The sequence below is a fragment of the Topomyia yanbarensis genome, chromosome 3 (genome assembly GCF_030247195.1).
Source record: "Topomyia yanbarensis strain Yona2022 chromosome 3, ASM3024719v1, whole genome shotgun sequence".
NCBI lineage: Eukaryota > Metazoa > Arthropoda > Insecta > Diptera > Culicidae > Topomyia > Topomyia yanbarensis.
Window position 1 is genome coordinate 172555474 of NC_080672.1, and position 21393 is coordinate 172576866.

Genomic DNA, 21393 nt, shown 5'->3' on the forward strand with positions numbered 1-21393 from the left:
TTCGCGCATAGGAATCTACCATGGGTGCATAACTAATGTTGTCTGAAGAAACGTCCCATTTTCGCTTGATCTGCATAAAATGGTATGAAGGAGTTGGTTTGTACGAAAGCATTCTCACCACTAAAACAACGTTGAGAACACCCGGGAAAATGCGAAGGTTCAGCTATTATGGACGCCGCTTCTCCGTGTCTTGACATAAATATTTTAATCACGTTGTCAGGGGTGTGTGACGATAATTCATGTAAGCGCATTTCTCAAGAGCCCTTGCCTGTATATACGGGGATGATGTTGTTAACGCGGCAGCTTTCGTTGGTGTGCTGCACGTTGTTCCGCGAAACAAACGACTATCGTAATGTTTGATATGGTGCATTTGCAGGTCGTTAACTTCACCCGGATTGAGAACAATCTGCACGTTTAATAATTGGTTCACTTCCCGAGTAGCGCGTCTTACAGGACATTTACAAAAATCAATAGCAACACAATTCGTCTGCAGTCGTTTTTAGCGTGTTCTGCTCTGGGCGAGATGAGAAGGTAGACTGACCTCAATTTCTTAAAATGAATAATTTTTGTATTTTTATAGCACGTTCGAAGAATTTTCCCTGAAAATGCATTGTGTTGAGATAGAATGGTGATTTTGGGACTCGCCAAAGATGCGTGTGAAGTCTACAAGAACTTAATTATAATTAGCGAAATAAAGAAATCAAATCAGTTCAGTTCAGCCAACAGCAACAGTACTCGGTTGCCCGCTGTACTCGCGTTTGATTAATTTGCGTCTGATTACTGCATTCTGTGTCTGTTGCTGTGGCAACAGAGAAACAGGTTCCGTGATTTTCAATTTCTGTATTTCGGTACGGGAAAATTAAAATCTCCTGCAAGAATCATTATCGTTACAAAATGAAAAATTCAATCTGTTTAAACTCACGTTTTGTAGGTTTCAGCTTCTCTAGAACCGGCGAGCGAGCCTACTTGAATTTAACCTCACTTATGTGTAACCCTAAATATAAAGGTTTTAATTGTACATATTCTCCAAATTTAAATAGTTTATAATTTACCTCTAGCTAGTTATAGGATAATTCAATTTAATTTAATTTAACTAGGTAGGCTAACAAATTAATTCAATTAATAAGAATCCGAAAGTGCAGCGTGTGAGCTTCAAACGATGTTCCACTATGTCCCAAATGCTAATGTGGTTTCCTTCCAACTGACAGTGTGCCTTCCGCTACGAGCCGTTGTCCGTTCACGGACCAAGGTGCTGAACAGCGAGGTGCGCTGCGCACGAGGGGCTTGCTCAACACTCCCCCCCGGTAGCCGGTCCCTGGTCCGGATTACCCGCGTTTGCACCGACGTCTAGCACCGCGATGTTCACTGCAGGTCTCTGGTAGATACCTCCGATAGTCTGCACCGTGGCCTGCCTGACTTGTCCGTCCTTAGAGAGTACGGTTTCAATCACCCTCCCTTTGGGCCAGCAGTTCCGTGGCAGGTTAGAATCCACGACGACTACTATGTCTCCAACCGATATGGGTTTCGCCGGAGAGAACCACTTTGTCCGGCGAGTTATAGTTGGAAGATATTCATTTACCCATCGTCTCCAGAAAATGTTGGCTAGAAGCTGTGAGGTCTTATACGATTGCTTTAGAGCCACAACATGATCGTCAAACGGTACAAGTGGCTTGAGGCCATTGGATGAATTCACCAGAAAATGATTGGGCGTTAAAGCAGGCGAAGATTCGTAATCTATAGGTACGTGTGTTAACGGTCGACTGTTTACAATGTTCTCGACTTCGATTAGGCTGTTCCTCAGCACCTCATCTCGTGGCAGGCGTGTTGGCTGCATCTCCGCCAGAATCTTTTTTACGGACTGTATCAACCTCTCCCAGGCACCACCCATGTGCGGTGAAGCGGGGGGGGTTGAACACCCATGATGTTGTTGGGGATGTAAATTCCTTCATGATTTTATCTTGGTCAACTGCAGCCAACGCTTTTTTCAACTCCTTCTCCGACCCGATGAAGTTAGTCCCTCTGTCACTCATTATCTGGATCGGAACTCCGCGGCGTGCAAAGCAATTTCGTAGTGCCATGATGCAGGAATCCGTGTTGAGCGAATGAGCTAACTCGATGTGTATGGCTCTGATGGTTAGGCAGGTTACCAGAACGCCCCACCTTTTCTCTACTCGGCGACCAACTGCAACTTGAAGAGGTCCAAAATAATCTATCCCAATGTAGGAAAAGGGACGCACGAAGGCTGCTAAGCGTGCTTCTGGAAGATCACCCATTGCCGGTGGTATCGGTTGAGCTCGTCGTATTTTACAACGTTGGCAGTCCGAACGAATTTTCTTACACTCCATGCGTACTTTGGGAATGTAGAATTTTTTCCTGGTCTCATTAACGAATGTTTCGATACACTGATGATGATATTTTTCATGAATTTCTTGAAGAACCAATTTAGTGAGCGCGTGCCCGCGTGGTAGTACAATTGGATACTTGGTAAAACTATCAGCATAATCACAGGCGTCAATACGACTGTGAATACGCATGACTCCCTCCTTGTCGATCGATGGATTAAGTTTGTAAAGCGCACTTCTTTTAGGGAGAACAGACATACCTTGCATCGGTTTTGTAGCGTTTAATAATGCCAGTTCGTTTGCGTAAACATCTTGCTGGGCACGTTTATAGTTGAACATTTCGGCTCGTAACAGTTCTTCCTGTGTTAGGGGACCGGTTAATGGGGTCTTGTTTGCTCTTCTTCTTCTGATGTTTGCTGGGAAGCGCAAAACTAAAGCAGTAACACGAAGCAGGCGACGCCAACTAGAGAACAGATATTGCGGTAAGAAGTCACGAATAGGTACTACTGTGTGGTGAAGTAAACTTGTCCGCAATTCTAATGTAGTCGACTTCTGGCGTGCTGGTTCCACAGGCCATTCTTCTTTATGTCTTCGCAAGAATGATGATGCTCTTCTCCAGCGGCTCTCAGCGTCAAATTTCGGATGTCGATGCCATTTTGTTCCTTCATCTGCAACGTTTTCTTTAGTTGGCACATATCGCCATTCGGAAATGTCGGTCGATTCCAAAATTTCACTCACACGAAAGGCTACGAAAGGTGAGTACGTGCGATGGTCTGAGCGGAGCCAACATAGAACATCTGCAGCGTCGGTCCAAAAGAAACGACGTACTATTTCGATAGAATGTCCTTCCTGAATGCTTTTAGCGAAGCGGGTGCCAATTACTGCCCCTTGGAGCTCTAGACGAGGGATAGATACGAATTTGAGGGGGGCGACTCTTGTTTTAGCACCGACCAAAGCACACTCGATGCGATCCTCTTGCTCAAATCGTAAGTAAGACACCGCACAGTAGCCCAACTCACTAGCATCCACAAAGGTATGGAGCTCGATCATCATCTCGTCTCCGGTTGACCTCGAAATGTAGCACCGAGGAATACGCACTGAACTGGCTTGTGGCAAGTAGCTTAACCAGGCTTTCCATTTTTGCAGTTGTCGGGATTCAATTGGTTCATCCCAAGTCACGCCGGAACGCCAGACTTCCTGCAACAACAGCTTCAGCGGCATTAGAAAGTTGGCAATCAATCCGAGAGGGTCGTAGATGGACATAAGCACACTGAGTACCTCTCGTTTAGTAGGATGCTTGGTACCGAAAAGAAGGTCAGCATGTCGTTCCTTGGACAGTTTGAACCGAAAGTCGTCTGATTCGGTATTCCACCACATTCCCAAGACTTTCTCCAGGGCTATATCTGGTGACATCCATACTTTTTTCCGGAACATCACCGCTGCTAAGCGCTTTCATAACGTTCGGTGAATTCGAGATCCAACCTCTCATTTTAAACCCACCTTGCTCATGAATGAAATGAACGTCCTTCGCGAGCTGTATGGCTTCTTCTTCTGTGTTGACACTCGCAAGCATATCGTCAACGTAATGATTATTGCGGATAGCACCAACCGCTACTGGCAGTTGTTCCTTGAAACGTTCCGCGTTTTTGTTTATGATGAACTGCGCGCTGCTGGGCGAACAAGAGGCGCCAAAGGTCATAACCTTCATAATGTATTCATCTGGTTCGTCCACATCGGTATCATGGAAAAGAAAACGTTGACTTTGTTGATCATCTTCATTCACCTCAACCTGGTGAAACATTTCTTCAATGTCGCCACAAATACCCACGGAATGTTCCCGGAACTGGTACAGCACAGATGGCAAAGGTCTTAGTTGGTCCGGTCCCTTAAGCAGAACGGAGTTTAGCGAGATGCCTCCCATTGATGCTGCGGCGTCCCAGACAAGTCGTACCTTCCCTGGTTTGTTTGGGTTAAACACGGGAAAAATGGGTAGGTACCAGACGCGATTTCCAGAGACACGTTTCTCTTCAGATGATAGTTTCCGAATGTAACCCTTTTGTACGTACCCAGCAATCTTCATTTTCAACATCTCACCTAATGTTGGTTCGCGTTTCATCCGCTTCACAAGGCAGTGATGACGTCTGAGGGCCATGGCCTTGTTGTTGGGCAAACGGACATCGTCGTATTTCCACAAAAGGCTTGTACAGTAACGACCATTCCTAATTCTCGTGTTCGAACGTAAAATTTCCATTGCCCGTTTATCAGCAGCAGATAGTGATTCCTTCAAAGGCGCAGAAATACCCAGACTATCTAAGGCGAAAAAGTTCTTCACGACAGTATGAAGGTCATCTTCGGTCTCGTGGGAGTGCGAACAAATGTGGAAACTATACGGTGCGGTGGATAGCTTTCGATCATCGTTCGAGAAGGTGCCATAAATCGTCCATCCGAGTCGCGTTTTTGTTGCTATCGGCTCGTTTTCCTTACCCTCACGACTATCCAGTGCGTGACCTAGCCGAATGTTGTTCATGCCGATGAGAAGGCGGGGGCGTACGCGATCATAAGACTCTACTGGGAATCCTCTAAGGTAGGTATATTTTTCACACATTTTAGCTACAGAGAGGGATTGTGTCGGCAGTTTCAAATCCTTCACGGTGAATACGTCGGAAATAGTGAACTTGTAGTCATTTTTCGTTCCCGACACTTGTAGTGAGACGCGTTCAGCTGAGTCCTCGAAACGGCAATGATCGGATGTCCAACGAATGCACAGGGGGTGCTTTTCTCCACGAAGATCCAGTTCGGTTGCTAAATCTTTTTCGATTAACGTCATCTGTGAGCCGCAATCGATGAATGCGTGAGTGTGTATGGTACGTCCTTGGTGGTGGAGCGCCACAGGTATGTATTGGAACATCACCGACATCTCGTTTCCCTTATGGGTGTTGAAATTGTACTGGCTGGTAGTGGTATTGGTTGTTGCATTTCCAACTTTGTTTAAGCGGGGTGAATATCTACCAGAATTTACCGATTTGTCGTTATGGTTGTTGTGCAACAGGAAATGATGTTTAAAGGTGCAACCGTTCTGACCGCAGATCTTGCCGGACCTACATAGACCTCGATGGGATCCTAAACACGTTCGACATAATTTGTTGTCCCGCAATGCGGCCCAACGGCCGGGATGGTCTAGTTCGAGAAACTTCCGACACTTCTCGACACCACTGCATGACTCGCGACAAATCAAGCAACCGTTACGCCATTCCTCCACATACCTGGGTGCTGACGATTGCTCAGTGTGAACATTTAGAAATCCATCTTCTTTGTGACTACCGCGACGAAACTTGCTGTCGGGAGCTGTATAAACGGATGGCATTGTTACCGCACTTGCTGCTTCTGCTACAGTATATAACCAGTCACTAAATTCCAGCAATGAGATGCGCGCCAATTGCATGCGGTAGGTAGCCCAATTCAATTTTACCATCGGTGGTAGTCGTTCTACCAAACCTTGGAGGAGGGTAATGTTGCACAGATGCTCCTCCAGGTTGCATGCCTTCACCGTTGCGACCATATTCCGGACAGCTAAAGCAAAGTCCACGAGCGTATTGAGCTTATCCGCCTTCGGTGTTGGAATCCTGTTGAGTTTTTCGATGAGTGTGTGTACGATTATCTCCGGACGGCCGAAAAGCATCTTCAAAGTCGAAAGAACGTATTGCAGATTAGCCGGGTGCAGCAACTGACACTTAACCGCCTCCATCGCTTTCCCCCGTAAGCAACGCTGTAGCCGTACAATATTCTCTTCTGGAGTGTACCCACACAGCCGAGTAGTATTTTCATAGGTGGCAAAAAATAATGGCCATTCTTCTGGTTCACCACTGTAGATGGGTAGTTCCTTAGCCACCGCATGACGAGCAGCGATTTGGCTCGAATTGAGCAGTGCTGTCTCGTTTGCTACACCCGTGCCTTCGAGGAGGTTAAGCTCTGGTGCGGTAGGGGGAACCGGCGCTAATGGGGATGAATGGTTTGCTGGCGGTCGAAAACTATAATCCGTCGTAAATTGGGAGGTCGAAGGGCGGTTGTATCCCAGTCCGGATGCTTCCATCATCAGTTGATATTTTCGCTGGAGAAATTTCCGTTCGATGGCCCGTTCTTCTTCTAGCAATTTAAGCTGTAGGTCCAAGGGCAGCTGAGAAGATATTCCTGGCGCAATGGGAACTGTAGCTGGTATCGGAACAGGTGGAACCAAACCATCTGGCGTTGGATTTACGCAATTCGTACAGCTCCATTCGTGGTCAGCTACGTCCTCTGTTACTTCGACGCAGTCAAAGTGATACCATTTGTGACATTGATCACAACAAACCATCCGGCTATTATCTTCGGATTGGCAAAGCGCACAGCTACTTTCTGGATGAAGCTGAGGACGCTTCCGAGGCATCGTGTAGTTTTACTCGTATCGTCCGATAAAACGAGATTTTAAAATGTTGCTGTGGCAACAGAGAAACAGGTTCCGTGATTTTCAATTTCTGTATTTCGGTACGGGAAAATTAAAATCTCCTGCAAGAATCATTATCGTTACAAAATGAAAAATTCAATCTGTTTAAACTCACGTTTTGTAGGTTTCAGCTTCTCTAGAACCGGCGAGCGAGCCTACTTGAATTTAACCTCACTTATGTGTAACCCTAAATATAAAGGTTTTAATTGTACATATTCTCCAAATTTAAATAGTTTATAATTTACCTCTAGCTAGTTATAGGATAATTCAATTTAATTTAATTTAACTAGGTAGGCTAACAAATTAATTCAATTAATAAGAATCCGAAAGTGCAGCGTGTGAGCTTCAAACGATGTTCCACTATGTCCCAAATGCTAATGTGGTTTCCTTCCAACTGACAGTGTGCCTTCCGCTACGAGCCGTTGTCCGTTCACGGACCAAGGTGCTGAACAGCGAGGTGCGCTGCGCACGAGGGGCTTGCTCAACAGTGTCTATATTATTGTCGGGTCTTACATATTTTCACAGCATATCAAAAGCGGCTCCTACGTTAGACATAGCACATTGTTTATTAACCTGCATAAAATCTACGATTAGAAACGGTTTTCTTTAATTCAATATGAGATAAACTTATGTAAATTGAAAATCTTTTTGATTTAATAATTTTAAACGATAATTTCGAGCTGTATCTGCTACCTTCTCATCTTGCTTACAACAAAAGCTAAAAACTGCTCCACCGCTACCAGCAAATAATCCGTGTGTCGCTTTGTCCGCACAGTAGAAGCAAAATATCGTGTTCCAACCCACTATGTCGAAAAAAATGAGTGACGATTCTAAGCAGAAAGTGTTCTATTGTGGTCAAACTGTATTCCTGTTTACTTTTCCAGACGTTCCTTAAGATCTATTGTTAAAAGTACACATGGAGCTATAGATGGCCATTTTCTTACACCCTACAATTTCACCATGTTAGACATAGCGTTCTGATTATGCTTCAGACCATCAATCAAGCTGTAGCGTTTGTTTCGCGAAACAAAATATATCGTTGGATGTGATAAGACAGTACCTTTGTATATATAAGCGATATCACAAACGAGGTAAGAATACAAGAATTAGCAAATACAAGAATGTACACCCGAGTACCCGCAAATTGAAAAACTCGTAACTATGACAATTTTATCAGATTTGGACACCGGAATAAGAAGCTGTCGATATTCGCTTGCCTGGCACGCTGTATGTGGATATGGCAATATGAGTCAACTGGAGTCCAATAGAAACCACGGACTCATGAGTTTACCATTCCTGAAGAGGTACTAACTCATGCTGATCTAGAGGCCATAGGTTTAAAAAGGCCCGGCAGTAATACAAGAACTGGGGCCCGACGCGGCTCTCGACGGCCCTGGTAACTGATGGTCTGGGACCAAAATGGAACCCAAAGATGCTCGGAGCAAATTTCGTGCTCGTGTTCGATTATGTTTGGATGCGCTTATGAATTTTCATTTTCACCGCTAAATACAGTTGTGATTCGCTGGTTGGACACTTTTTAGTTGGACATCCGCTAGTTGGACTATTTTGAAAATACAAAGCATCTTAATGTAAAGTTCTCATGTAAAAATCACTTTGACAATCAATAAAACAATGTTTACACGGTGAATTTGGAGCAACAACACTCATTTGGGCCTGAGCGGAGGGTGGTAGTATAAAAATAAGAGATCGCACCCAGTTAATTTAATAATTAATGATATTTTTCTATAGAAAAATTTCCATGCTCGATTATGGCACGCCATGCAAATTTTCTCATCAATACACACCTATGTCACGTGTAAGTGCGACTTTTTTTTACATTTATAGTAAAAATTCGCAACATACTCTACCGATCTTCATAATATTTGAGAGATTCATACAGAATGGATAGAAGCATCAATTGTCTTCTTTAAATTGTTTATACTATTTATAAGTTTCAAGATATTCAATCTCAAACTTTAAAAATCGTTTTTCTCGAAATGTGCAAAATGGCGCTTGTCATAAGATAGCACAACAGCGACGAGGTACTAACGTCTTAGGCCGGACTAAACTCAGGCCCAAAATCAAAGATAATACCGCGCGGCAGTACCAACTAGCTTCAAGCTTACCGCTATAATAGTACTGCTCTAACCGATTCATCTATCACTTCAGTGTTCTACACAAAAAAATACATACGGAACAGAAGGAAAAAAACAATTCAACACAAATGAAACTTTTCTCGTTTTCTTCAATGTTTTCTAGAATTGAAATTAAAAAAAACATACCGGCGTTTCACTACACAGATTCTAAAGAAGAAACAATTCCTCCGGAAAAGCCCGTGGCATAATTGTGATATAGAAAGAAAATAAAAGTCTTCCAACACCTGCAAACGATCAGAAAGAAGATAATCATATTTGTTCACAGTTGCTATGAAACTCAACCGGTTGAAAGTTGTACTCCGTATTTTTTACAGCAGGCAGCTAGTGCTTACATTAGCAAAAAAAATTATTGCAAAATTGGTACCGTAAGACGAGGGAACATTGATCTAGCTTAAAAAAAATTTTTTTGGATGATTTTTTTTAGAAATCAAATAATTGTAATTGCTTATATCTAAAAAAATATTGGTGCCAAGAAATCTAAAACGATCCCATTGTTGAGTGATTTATTTCATTTTATTATAAAAATGAAAAAAAAATTACTGTAAATTTTCAGTCTTTGCTCTAGGGTAGCTTGATCAGCAGAATCATTGGATCAAAAAGGGGGAAAAGTCGAAAACTGGTATAAATCGGATACCTTCAGGCAATTTCATTTCCATTATCGTTCCGACCCAAAAAATTAAAATTACTGGTTCCTCCAGATTAATATTGAGGTCTTTTTAGGAAAATAACCAAAATTAATTAGTTAACAACTAAAATCCCGAATTATTTCTGGATTGCTTGACAAAAATATTTGCGTTTTCTAGAAATAGATCAGTTCAGTTAAAGTGGCTTGATTTCATGAATATAAATACATTGAACTTTGAACTGATCGAAAAGATGCAGGAAAGTTCTGTCGTTTTCAATTTGAGTTTATGTACAAAAAAGTACAATAAATGACTAAATAATCGTTACCGATAGATGCTGAACATGTTTAGAAGCGCATTGTTTTTTTTTGTTTCGATGGTGTTGTAAGAGAGAATCATTCTATTGTACAGTTACTGAGGTAAGTCTCGTGACCACCCTGGTAATCAAAGATACCCCGTTTTACGGTAAGACGATGCGAAGTGCCAAAGTCGCAATGTTTGGCCTAATAAGACAGAGACTAACTTTGCTTGTAGAATAATTTTACATTTCTTATTATTTGGAGCTAGGCGGGCTAGTTTGAACTAGTTTTTCGCTATGCCTCAAAGCAACTCAGGACAAATTAATTAATTGGGCAATGGTGTAGAGTTAATTGTTTACTAAACGCGGAATTTAGCTAGTAGAAAAGTTGGATAATTGAAGCGGTATGATATATGTACATATTAACATTCAAGCTTGCTAAGCCAAACCAAGTTTCGGTTCATTAATTCACATCAGCTTAAATCAGAACTTCTTTTTTACGAGACATCACGTAGGACTAGAGGTTTTGTCAGAAGCACAAATAGTGTTTGTATAAACGTTAAAGAAAAAAGTGAAATTTGTCTTTTTCAACTGTAATCTCTTTTAAAAATTATAAATAAATAATTTTTCATGCCAATGTTATGTATAAATTTTACAAACAAGTAAGGCTATTCGGACCTACTTAAGCAAATCGCCCTTTTAGGTGGATAGAAGCGAAAAAAATTACCGGTCAAAAGTCCTAATTGTTAGTTTGAAACCTCAGCTACATTTTGGTGCCATAAAGAGTTCATTTGCACCACTCAATGGCAGCGCTAGGCGACGATTTGCAAACCACGTTTTTTCAGCCTTTTACGATGTAGGGGTAATTCGGACATCCCTACGGGGCAATTCAGACCGTCATTTTTCTTTAATTTTCTTACGATGAAATTATGTTTACCTATGAAATAGTTGCAAGAGACACTCCTTAAGAAGCAAAAAAATTGCTTTACAAAAACTTAATCTAGTATGACACAGCTGTCGATTGGCGGCCCATGCATTTTCTTTGCTGTGGCGTGTGAATGATGTGCGCAGCCGCAAGCCGCTGAACGGTGGATGACAGAATTGGGGGTCCGAATAGCCCCGTACGCTCATATCGCACAAAAGTGGTGAGCGTCTCGAAAATATCTCTGTTTTCACCCAAACAAAAATCATTCCATAAAATAGAAGCCTCAAGCTTTCCAAAACACTAACCTTTTAGTTTTTCACTTCTATTTGTTGCTTTTATCACGGTTTTTCCATTATAATGATTTTTGTTTTGAGAATGGTAAAACAACGAAACACGTTGTATCTTTTTTCTACAAAGAATCAACTTCAGCTCTCAAAATTAATGTTTCAGAATAGCGGTTCCACGAATATGTTAAAAAGTCTTGCTATTTTCTGAGAAATCGAGGGGGTCCGAATTACCCCTACTGTCTTAATAGCCCCGGGTTCCCCTATATATTTCCAAACATTTTTTGGATAAAAGAAATCAGATCAATAGAACAAGCCCTGTCTTGCCGTTAGAAGATAAAACATGGTTTTCTAAAAAACTTTATTTTATAGCCGAAATTTTAACTTTTCGGAGAAAAAAATATTTTCTGATTATCGATAAATAACGAGTAAAGGATCAAAAGTAGAAGTTCGTATGTCTTATAATTTTTACACAAAAAAAATCTCAAATATTTCTTTGATTTTCCACCGAATCCAGAAGAATCTTAACATCCCCTTAACATAAAATAAAACTATTATAAGGTTCTCTTTCAATTTTGCGCGATTCTCAGAACATAAATATTACAAATTATTTTTAATTTTGATTTAAGATGTACAACTAACAACTAAAATTCTAATCTGGGCACAATCGTGTTAGCCTGAGATGTTCAATTTAGCCTAGATACAATCACCGGAATCAGCGCACAAAAAACAACAAAAAGTAGTACTTCAGTGCATCACATTGTTGATCTTAGTTGAGTTCTTCATTAGAAATATTTCAGAGTAAGGAACAGGAGTGGTTAGAATTTTGTTTTAACTCGTATACCTCCGAGGGTTGAAAGTATAGGCAAAAATAGTCGAATTACCTCTATTTCGGATTTAGTCGATAGTCGGATATGATACGAATTAAATTTGGAGTTCGTTTTAGATCGGAAAATTATAATTATACACGAATTTCGCCCGATGTCCCTGATGAAAGCGTTACCAAGCTAGCTGCGGATAAACTCGGAAATTCGAACATCACTGTCGTCAAGTTGGTCCATCGTGGCAGAGATCCTAGAACGCTGAATTTTGTCCCCTACAAAGTTGGCATGCCCACGGATCTCAAAGAAAAGGCTATGACGGCGTCTACACGGCCAGTTGGCATTGCTTATCGTGAGTTTGAAGAGTAGTCGGATTCCAGAAAGGTTTTTTGGAAACCGAATGCGCCCGACTCAGCAACAATGACTGCTTCCACTGCTCTTCGCCCTCCTCCCAACTAGTTACATCGCTTGTTTCACATCCTGTATTGCCTGTTCCCGAAGTTGCCGCACATTCCGAGCAGTTTCTTCCCGTTTACTACCAGAACGTGCGAGGAATGAGAACGAAAATACAAGAATTCCATCTAGCGCTTTCTTCTAGTGACTACGACGTCATTGTCCTTACGGAAACCTGGCTGCGCGAAGACATATTAAACGCTGAGCTCTCGTCGAACTACGTAGTATATCGCTGCGACCGCAACTCAACAACCAGTCATCTGCGTCGAGGCGGTGGCGTCCTAATAGCGGTAAAGAACAACCTCGTAGGTTCGCAGCTAAGCTTGTCTGGAATTGAACGCCTGGAGCAAATCACCGTGCGTATCGCCCTCCCGAATCAATCTGTATATATTAGCTGTGTTTATCTCAGGCCAAATAGTGATCCGGATTTGTATCACGCGCACGCTAATGCCGCTCAAACTATTCTAGACAATGCTGGCAACACCGACACTGTTCTCGTCTTTGGAGACTACAATCTCCCACGCCTTCAGTGGTCGCTCGATAATGATCTAAAATGTTACCTACCTATTAATGCCTCTTCGGAACAAGAAATAGCTGTAGCGGAGTCTATGGTTGCAGGCGGTCTGTACCAGATCTGCTCATTGACGAATGTGAACGGGAGGATCCTCGATCTAGCATTCGTAAACAACACGGATATCGCAGAGCTGCTTGAACCTCCGACTGCTATTCTCAAGGTCGATCCTCACCACAAACCGTTTGTACTGAGGCGAGATGTACGTACCAACACTGGAGATGATTCATTTCATTCGATTGATGAGCTTGATTTTGACTTTAACCGTTGCAACTTTGACGAAATCTCCGCACTGATTGCCACTGTCGACTGGACCGACTTAATGTGTTGTAATAAGCTTGACGAAGCAGTTGCGCTGTTTTATGGCAAAGTATATGACATACTCCGCCTAAAGGTTCCACTGAAACGAGTCAACGAACGCTGACATTCGCCGTTTGCGAAAACAACGCAAGCGTTATTTCCGACATAAATCAGACGAAAACAAAGTTACTCTTCGACGGATAGAACTGCAATACGAAACTGCCCGGAATTCCGCTTTTCGTGAGTATTTGAATAATGTGCAAAATCACCTTCGCGATCACCCGCAACATTTTGGAAATTCGTTAGCAGCAGAAAACGATCTGGTAGTACCCCAATGACGTTTTCCTTGGAAATGCAAGCGCGCAATCTCCAGCTGATACCGTAAATTTGTTTGCTGATTTCTTTCGCGGAGTGTTTAGAAGCGACTATACCGTCCCTTTGGAAGAGTATTTGGCAACATTAACGATTAGTTGAATAAATAAAATTTTTTTCCTGCATTCGAGAACGTTTTAAGTAAAAAATAGCTGTATTAAGCTTTAAAAATTGTATTAAAAAATTCTTATCCATGAAACAAAAATTTATGAATAAAAGAGGAATCGTTAAAGTACGAGAAAAATTAATTACAATAAATTGAAAAAAAATTAAGAAAATTGATTGCGTAGTTTTTCGGCAATCGTGATCACGGAAAAATCATTTTTAGTAAAACGACATTTCGAGATAATCGAGTTTAAAATTTAAATTTACTACTGCTCTTGGTAGACGAAGCGCGCTTGGAAGCGCTGTAACTTTCGATCTATTTCTCGGATCTTTATGAAAATTTGAGAAAACATTCTCAAGTTGTACTTTCAGATAAAGTAATAAAAAAATCGATTTCATTAAAAATGAAAAAGTAGTTTACCCCTTATTAAAAATATGCTTAGTTGCTAAATTAGACAATATTTTCTCACAAACTGAGTTTTATTGGATTCTGAGATGATTATGACTTTCATTGGTTTAGTTTTCGATAAAAATACACGGAAGAAAAAATTCAGTTTAAACAAGGAAAAGTTTTTTTCAAACAACTTTTTTTTCTTTGAAAGTGCCCAACTTGAATTTTTGACGGTAGGTAGGGAACATGATTATCTATCTTGGAACAAAATTTCATCCAAATCAAAAATGGGTTTTTTTTGTAAATCGACTTTAAATTTTTAACATCGATTTTTTCAGTGTAGGAGTCAATGAAGAATTTTTTCAATATTTTTATTCGAAAATTTGACTAATTTTGTTAAAATCACTCCTACAACATTTTTTTGTAGGATTTGTCATTTTTAGACTATAGCCATTTGAAAAAAATTGGTAAAAAATGTTTGACCCTTTTCAAAAGACAGTCTAGATCATTTTTGGAAAAAAAAAACTATGCAAAGTGGCTTTTTGTAACAAAGTCTTCATGTACAGAAAGTTTCAATAGAATCTGAGAGGGTGCTACCAACTATGAATACGATTTGGCGCGAAATTCGTCTATACCTTTCATTTGAGAATAATTTTTGTCCAATCTGTTCAGTCATCTTTGAAAAAGAGAGGCACAATTCGAGACTCTCAACTCCCCGGCCTTGATAATAATCTTCCCGTATTTTACCCCGAACAACATAATTCATCCAAAACATATAATTTTAAGGCACGTTTCTAAAAGCTGGAGAAAAAATAGGGTAACGTAAATTTCAAAGGAAGCATTACCCAAATCCTTGCTAGTTTAGCTATATTCGACTGTTTCGTGTGTGAATCAAATAAGCTTGAAAGTAGATTATTCGTGCTAACTTCCACTAACTTGCGATGAAACTACGCATTTAGAAACACAAAAATAACTTTAAGGGGTGCTCAGAAAACCAGGCCAACTGTCTTAACAATAAAAGCAAATGAAAAGTTAATTTTGCATCATAAATAATAATTCATTATTATCGATCAAATTACGAATTGATCGCCAGGACACACAAATCGATAAAGCAATAATTTCAGTCGATGAGTTCAGAAAATAAATATGTTATTTGCGGTGCAATTTCTTCACCGATAAAAGCCTCTTAATGGACTATTTAGACACAACTCTAACGTAGGGTCGCTGTAATGGCATGATAACGAAATATTAAAACACAAACGCCAACAAATTATCTGACTCTAATGGCCCTAACAACAAGCATACATAAGTAATTTCCCGGCTCGATTTGGAATGCTCACCAGCACAGCTATGTAGAACACAATATTTGAAATACTTCCGGGTTAAACGAGAGAGCCTTTCTGGTAGGGACAATTTGAATAGTTTGGTTAGAAGAGAAGAACACGCTGGGTATAATATTTGCGTTAGTGGGAGGAAGACTTTAGTTGAACAGACATGCTAATACATTAAATCGTTGTTTCAGCAAGAGTAAATATTCGGCTTCCAACATAATAAATAGCTCACTAATACATTGAACAAACTAATTTTCTTAAGTTTTCCACAGTCTATGTTTGCGCGCCTAGAAAAATATATGAATCAATAAAACTTTACTTCGACACAATTGCCCAAAGGATTTATGACTACTATTGTAATCATTCGTATGTATCCTCTGATCCGGTAAAATGCAAATAACACTGATCTCTGAGGAAACAGAGATTATTTTGCTGTAAAAGTTACCTAATAGTAAACGGGCACAATAACCAATGAGTATTCATGATGATATTTCACTAAAATTTCCAATTTTTTTCTATTGACATATCATTTCAATGAATCAAGAATAGTTTATTGCTTTACTATCAACTACGTACATACAAATCAAACAGTGAAAGACGACAAGTTCACTGACTTCTCAAAACGATTGATTAAGGACACGCGGTTTTTATTACTCATTTATTACCGCATCGAAACCAATTGAGTACATATTCGCATACATACTCAAATATACAGCCTTGTATATTGGTAGTACCTGCACATGCGGGACACATTATTAGTGAGCAGAAGCATACCTCAAGGGGGTTTCCATAACGAAAGGAACGCGACCACAAGCACCAATCACTCTCCGTTGGCAGTTTTCCACCTGCCTGCATCCAAGTGAGTTGCTTTTTTTATTATTTTCCCCGCGCACTCATAGCTTGCCATGTCGTAAAATACATATGCTGTTCTGATCTGTTCAAGGCCAACCCGTGGGTATGCGCAGCATTCAACTTATAAACAAACTGCCCTCGCATTTTGCAATTAATTAATCGCAACTCGTATTGTTAGTCATTCATTGCCCAGGTAAATTCGTTAACGGCGGAACAGAATGTGGGAGTGACCGGCCTAGCGGAACTCTTTTTTTCTGTTTGCAACTACCAGCGTGGAAACGATCGATGTCGATCTAAATGCTTGCCCAAAAATGGCACCCTTCAATAGCGGATCGTGGCAGAGAGGCGGTGGAATTTAATTAACTCCACCCACTGTACGACGGAATGGCACCGAGGAAGCAAATATCACCACCACAGTCGCGACTTCTTCAAGGCGGCAAGCGTGAATCCGCATCATTCACGAAGTAATAATTCGAGTATTCTGTTGTGAAAAAATTCTTATCCGATTCATGCTTGGCGGCAAATCGCACGTTCTGAAAATTACCTGTGTCGGCATTGATGGCTGTTTTCATAGCACCGGTAAAACGTGAAATGCGTGATTTGCTACGACAAACAAATATACAGTAGGGTGGGACAAAAATTAGAATCCAGCTCCTAGTAACTTTATGGGTGCCATTTTGGTCCAAGAACAACTGTGCAAAGTCTTAGCTTGGCTGGTGAAACTATATTTTTGCGCCCACGTTTTAAAGTTTACATAGGATTTCGTATGGCGAAATTGACAAAATAATTCCTCCAGAAGTGGCCCACTGTCGCCTAAAAATAAATCGATATGTAATTTTCACAGGAAATTAAACAAAAAAACGAAGTCGCAAAGACCACGAAACAATTTGACGTTTGTAGGAAAAGTTATTAAGCAGAAACCAATTGATTGATAAAATATTCATTTTTTTCTGGCCCCACTGCTGTTGACTGTCGAATTATATGCATTTTTTATATTTCTCTTATTGAGTCCAAATTAATTATCTGAGTTGTTTGGTCACTTCACAAGAGTTGAGGCTTTTTTGTACAATATAGGAGAAAGTAAAACATTTTGTGCCTACATAATCTGACCGTCAGCAGCAGTGACGCCATGAAAATTTAAATTTTCATCAATCGTCAGAGCATCAATCGGTTTTTGCTTAATAACATTTTCACAAATGTTAAATCGTTTCGCGGTCTTGTTTTCCTTAATAAATTTCATATATCGATTTATATTTAGGAGGCAATGGGCGACTTTTGGAGGAATTATTTTGTTAAAGTCGATTTCTCCATAATATTTCTAAACTGTACACGGTGTCTCTGGTAGAACAATATTTAGACAAAAAAAATCAGTATCGCTGAAATAGTCACTAATTGAATGCTTAGATACTGATTTAAATTTAAATTTGAATAATTTTGAATTTACTCGGGGCATTTTTTTGTCTCTAGCAGAACAATATTACCACAAACAAAGCAATATCACTGATGTACTAACTATCCGGAAACTTACTTCTATTTTAAACGATACAACTTTTGAATTGTTTTTCCTAAGATTCTAGAACTTTTTTTAATATGAAAAAAGTAATTATCTATGTTTATATACATAGAGACACTTTATTAATCGTTTATATGTCGAAAAATGAAACTAACTTTATTTTGAAAATTGATGAATAATTAGTATCAGAACATGATTTCTTAGTTAATGATTTATTTGTGTTCTTTGAATTCAATTAGTTATGCGTATGTGTTGTTTAATACTTAAATTTAGAGCATTTTTCACAAACGTGCATCCCTTTGAGCGAGAAGCCATTTTGATGTGTACCGATTTCAATGATAACAGTGTTTGTTAGTACACTTATTATAACTACATTGGCCTAACATTTGCTTCCTATTTACTAATATCTGTTTCGTACGTCCATGGTAAGTGAGATGAAACTATCGTTGTAGATTGATCTTCTGAAATTGGCTGAAATTTTGAATACTTTCTTTTTGGATGTGCGATCAATGCACTAAATATTACTATATTTTGTCTTAAAAATGCTACCGTATAGAAAACGTTACAATCAAGTTGTGAAAATATTTAAAATATTTTTTCAATTTATTTATTTTAAATAATTGAGTTTTTGGGGTTTAAACCTGTTACAATAACTTTTTAGAGTTTCTTCAAATCCGCAAAACAATACCCTTTTGTTTATATTTTATGATAATGGATTTTTTTTGCTCGGGATTATTTTCCGACCCTTTCTTGCTCAAAATTATATCATTTTTGGATTCCTCAGAACATTTCACCTTTATTTGATGTATCCTTTGTTTCGTTGGCTACTCAATTCAAAATACTTGATAAAGTACACTTTAAAATTTCAATTTTCCCATATTTGCTATAATGGAATTGCTACTTTGAACCAATAGACAATCCATAAAAACACCGTACTGCTTTCAAACATTTTCTCACCCCTTCCAAATCAGATAGTATGAAATGATTTTGCGGAATATATAATTTTCTGCTAAAATGTGAACCACTGTTCCAAGCGTTTTTAAAGGGAGATCGTGTTTAAACTCGTAGTTTTCAAGGAAACTAAAACAAATCAGATTGAGCTAAAATTGTTCGAAGAAACCAAAGAACAATGATAGAATTTTGAATGTAACATTAGTTACAAAAAAATCCCGAGCACAAATATAGTGGAACCCGGGGCTATTAAGACAGTGGGAGTAATTTGAAGTCCCTCGATTTCTCAGGAAACAGCAAGACTTTCTGACTATCGAATATATTCGTGTAACCGCTATTCTGAAACATTATTTTTGAGGGCTGGATTTGATTCTTTGTTCTTTGTAGAAAGGAGATACAACGTGTTCCATGTTTTTGCCATCCTCAAAACAAAAATCATTATAATGCTAAAACCGTGATTAAAGCAACAAATAAAAGTGAAAAAAAAATTAAAGTAAGTGTTTCGGAAATTTTGTGTGTACATTTCTTCGGCATTAATGCGCTACTGACTGTGTGGGGTGTTGAGGGTGATTTTGTCTATTAGTGTGTTGAAAGTTGTCCGAGTGTTTTTAGTGCTTGTCTATTGCATGTAAGATGCCTGCGAATGTATTATTGAGCACTTCTACATCTATTCGTTTTTTTACGGTCGTGTTGTTGTTATATCTAGAGCTTTTACTCAAAACGACATATCGACAATGAGTGACTCTGTTTACTTTCTTTTTCGATTTTTACGGCGTCACTATAACACATTTCACTTATTTTACAGTACAGATCGAACGGTGGGGGTTTTGACTAGCATATTATGCAAAGAGTTGAGGGATAAATGTTAAAGCGACTGAATTATTATCAGAAGAGAAAGTAAACAATGAGAGTCACTCATTGTAGATATGTCTTTTTGAAAAAACGCTCAAGATATATTCATATCATTTCCAAAAAAGGCAGAGATGAGTGCTTCTGTGTCTGATCTAATATGGTAGTGGCGGTGAGATCAAAGCGATGGTCATGGTCAATGTGATGAGCGACGAGAGCGGTTTTCTTTCTGAGTTGCACGATGTTCGAGTCAACATTCCTTGAGCGTTTTTTTAAAAAAGACATATCTACAATGAGCGACTCTCTTTGTTTACTTTCTCTTTCGATTTTTACAACATCACTATAGCACTTTTCACTTATTTTACAGTACAGAGCGAAAGACGGTGTTAAAGCGACCGAATTATTAACAGATGAGAAAGTAAACAAAGAGAGTAACTCATTGTAGATATGTCGTTTTGAATAAAAGGTCTAGATTTGTAATACGCTGATACTACTGAACGCTGCAGTAGTTCTTCGAGTTTTTTTTATATTGCTGCGGTGCCCAGACAGTCTTGTTTTTAACAGATTTCTTATCATGCCCACGTATGTGCACTAGACTGCCCAGAAAAAGAATGAATTTTTGAAAACTCAATCGGCCGACCTCTGAGTCGATTCCTAGTCCCACCAGGAGTACTTGTAAGAGAAGTTATAAAACTTTTAACGCAGTGATATCTGAGTCAGTTTTGCAAGGGGCCCATCAGTGTATGGTTGTGTATCAGTACTCAATTCCCACGAACTATACATTTTTGTGAAATAATGGTTATATTTAGCTAAATAGTACGTTCAGAAGAATTGTAGCACATGATACGAGTTATGTCTTGGTTAGAAAATTTTAGTTCCACCTGTGACCGCATAGAGGTCACCATCACGGAAGAATTACTGAAAATTGCCTGTCCTACAACTTTATAGAAGACACCCAATTTCTATCTCTCTCCGTTGAAAAGTTAGTGTAGGCGCCCTCTATGCGGTAACATATGGAACTAAAGTATTCTAGCCAAAACATGTCTCGTATTATTTACTATAACTCTTCTGAACATGCTATTGAACGAAACCTAACCGTTATTTCACAAAATGATTAATTCGTGGGAATCGAGTACTGATACATAACCATGCACTGCTATGCCCCATGCAAAACTGACTCAGACATCACTTCGTTAAAAGTTTAATAACTTCTTTCGACTAAGCCGGATTGACTATCAGTCTTCTATAAAGTTGTAGACAATCAAATTATCTTTCTTATTTTCACTTACAGTAATAATACGATGCATAGAGTGTCACCTAGCGACGAAAATGCGCCCTAGTGGGTTTTCTTCATGTAAATTGTCAAAAAATCCCATACAAACGTCAGTCACGTTGGTCCGGAGCTAGACTTGTCCGATTAACTTCAAATTTGGAGCAAGTACTCCTGGTTGGACAAGGAAGCGACTCAGGGGCGGGCCAATAGGGGTTATTTTGTTCTTGTCACTCTAATGTGCACTCACAGGTATGGCAAGGGATACGGTATATCACGTTGTGGTGTTTTTGGCAGCGGATCTTTGATGTGGGTGTATAGGTTGCTGACTGTATTGATTCTGTTGGTGGCTGTGGTAACGTTTGAGTAGTTGGGGCGGAAGATTTTGATAATTTGTGGGGTTAGCTGTGGTATGTATGGGAATGATCTGTACGTGGGATCCGGCTTTAAAATACTCTCTCTATTTCGGCTATTGTTATCGAACTTTTTCGATCTGTTAATCAAAC

The 21393-nt window shown here is 39.6% G+C and overlaps 1 protein-coding gene and 2 long non-coding RNA genes across 3 annotated transcripts in view; all 3 read right to left on the minus strand.

Annotated features, from left to right (window-relative positions):
- LOC131693305 (uncharacterized) overlaps window positions 1–21393 on the minus strand; it is a 128539-nt gene that overhangs the window by 64950 nt on the left and 42196 nt on the right. The window lies entirely within an intron of this gene.
- On the minus strand, window positions 797–1726 carry LOC131693306 (uncharacterized). Its single transcript, XR_009306212.1, has 3 exons — window positions 1053–1726; window positions 923–994; window positions 797–869 (listed from the first exon to the last, which is right to left on the minus strand). It is a non-coding gene; the product is annotated as an uncharacterized LOC131693306 (long non-coding RNA).
- On the minus strand, window positions 6812–7247 carry LOC131693307 (uncharacterized). Its single transcript, XR_009306213.1, has 3 exons — window positions 7068–7247; window positions 6938–7009; window positions 6812–6884 (listed from the first exon to the last, which is right to left on the minus strand). It is a non-coding gene; the product is annotated as an uncharacterized LOC131693307 (long non-coding RNA).